Here is a 2,615-nt window from a genome sequence, read left to right as displayed (position 1 = left end):
GGGTGAGCCACACATACTTAAATGGAGCTGCGGAATTTATAGATTTTGCATTTGCAAATGCAAGTAATAGAGGGAGGATCCGATGTCCATGTAAGAACTGTAACAATAACTTTTAGGTGTCTCGAGAAGTAGCATATGATCATATCGTATGTGATGGATTTAATACAAGTTACACTTACTGGCTTTTCCATGGGGAAGTTACGTCTTCTTCCATGCCTGCTACCACAAATGTCGTAGGTGATAATTCAGATCCACACGATGATATGCACGGATTGTTACATGATGTGTTTGGTATTTCAAATCTAAATGGTGAAGAGAGTGATGCGGGCCACACACCATACGGACCTACGCAGGGGCAGAATACTAAAGCACAATAATTTTTCAAATTGGTAGAAGATGCTGATCAGGAATTGTACCCAGGTTGCAAGAAATTCACTAAGCTTTCTTTCGTTGTGAAACTATATCATATAAAGTGCCTTGGTGGATGGAGTGATAAATCATTCACCATGTTACTTGAATTGTTGAAGAAGAGGGCCAATGGGGAGGATTTGACCCAAGTAGATATGTTCTTGTTGACACATATGTACAAGAATGGGATGCCTGTGGATGAGGCCTCAACAAGAGCAATGGTATGTATATGTATCTTCTTATTTTTTAAAAATATTTTAGCAATATAAAATCTAAATTGGTGATTTTTAATTGTAGGAGCAATTAAATGAACAAACTTTGCAACAGCTAGAGGCTTCATAGAACAACACTGCGAGGAAAGATATATTCTCGGAAGTCATGGGTGACGAACGACATGGCCGTGTCCACACGTACAGGTTAGGTCCCTCTCCTTCTGATTTATGGGGCACAACATCCCACAGTGTCCAGTTCCAAGGGATGGCCTCCAATGCTGAGAAGAGAGATGAACAATATGAGGGATTGCATGCTGAAATATCTTCCCTAAGAGAAACTATGGTTGATAGAGATGCTCAAATATCTTCACTAAGAGAAACTATGACAACATTTATAGCTGCCATAACGAATCCAAGCATTAATCTAGCTACATTATTTAGGTGTTTCAACTAATCCCAACTTGAACCAATCCTCATCATCAAGTCACTTGGTTCCAACCCCTCAGGTAATTATAATATATACATGTATATTTTTACGTGTAATATGTTTTCAATTATACATAGATCGAGCTGTATATGATGATTGACATTGATTTATCATTTGTAGAGAGACTGGATGAATAAGGGGAATTCTACGAGTTGCACTAATGTGACTCAAGTTCTTCTTAAGAGTATTGTAAGATTGGGGATACTGTAGCTAAGGGAACCGTTTTGAGCACGGATCCATTGACAAAAGTAGGGGGCAAAAACTTGGAGTTGGTTTCTGGAAAGTACCTGTTCAAGTGGCAATGGTACGTGATGAGGATTTGATAAGGACCCATGGATGATATAAAACAATTGGGAATGCAATTGGATTGAGTGTTGCTTGGCCCACTACTTTATGTATGGTAAGTTTATTTTATTTTATTTTATTTAAGCAATTGAACTTATTGTATGAGATTGTGAATAGTAATTGATTTATTTTTGTTATTTTGTATAGGTTGTAGACAGAAATGGATGATGACTACATGGGAGAAGTTTTTATTAAGTATTTGGAACTATACACATCTTTTGTAAGTGGGGGTAGTAGGGATCCGTGGTTTCAGACTTTTTGGATTGAGTTAAACACATCTAAACAGTTTATTTCTATCTAGGTTAATTATAAAGGGCACATCTAAACTCATCTAATCTCTTTAATTTAATCTTAATTTTATAAGATTATGATTTGTGATTTGAATTTTGCATTTGGATGCCTTTAATTTAATCTCTTCTGTATCTTTTCTTTTTACACGTGGTCACTTGGTCATCATATTTGTAGTGTAAGAGTTCCTATCATACCTTTTAGTAAATTTACATATAAGTCTTAGGCTCCATTTGGTCATCACATCAATCTTTATGAATATAATTTTTTCTCAAACCAAATGGAGCTTAAGCCCTTTTTTAACTCCGCCAATTCAACTTCTTGCATTACCGGTCCTGAGCCTGGGTAAAGGAGGAGGGAAAAGGGTGTCAAGGTGAGTTGTGTCATTTTTTTCTATTTTATTTTACATACAACGTTAATCTTCAGGTCACTCGACTAATTTTCAAGTCACTTGATTAATTTTCAGGTCACTTGACATAGTTGGCATGGCCCACCCTCTGTTTGGTTATAAGTGAAGTTGATCTATTTACTTTCATATGACATGATATTTTAGAGGTCAGGCCAATTATCTGTCCTCTCCCATTAACTTTCATGAGTTTGAATTCCTTGTCCTAACAGGTGCACAAGTTGGGATGGATTGGACTTCTATCTTGAGAAAACGCCATGATTTCAGGTAGTTATTATTGTGTCTGATTTTGAGGCATACATGTCCTAGTCTGGTTTATTAAAGCTTATATCTGTAGAGCATATCAGTGATACTTAAATACCATTTTCTATGCATTCATAGTAATGAGTGGTTCTTCTTTACTGGAAAAGATAGCCCATAGCACATGCATTGATTGGAACATATACCATCAGATGGCTATTAGTCGTTT

General features: G+C 36.4%; 1 long non-coding RNA gene across 1 annotated transcript; it reads left to right on the top strand.

Moving 5' to 3' along the window:
- The first annotated feature begins 1,310 nt into the window (after positions 1–1,310).
- On the top strand, positions 1,311–1,666 carry LOC131241485 (uncharacterized). Its single transcript, XR_009169058.1, has 2 exons — positions 1,311–1,507; positions 1,600–1,666. It is a non-coding gene; the product is annotated as an uncharacterized LOC131241485 (long non-coding RNA).
- The last annotated feature ends 949 nt before the right edge of the window (positions 1,667–2,615 follow it).

The sequence above is a fragment of the Magnolia sinica genome, chromosome 3 (assembly GCF_029962835.1).
Source record: "Magnolia sinica isolate HGM2019 chromosome 3, MsV1, whole genome shotgun sequence".
In the NCBI taxonomy this organism is placed as follows: Eukaryota; Viridiplantae; Streptophyta; class Magnoliopsida; order Magnoliales; family Magnoliaceae; genus Magnolia; species Magnolia sinica.
Note: the sequence above shows the minus strand (reverse complement) of the source record. Positions and strands in the feature narration are given on the sequence as shown.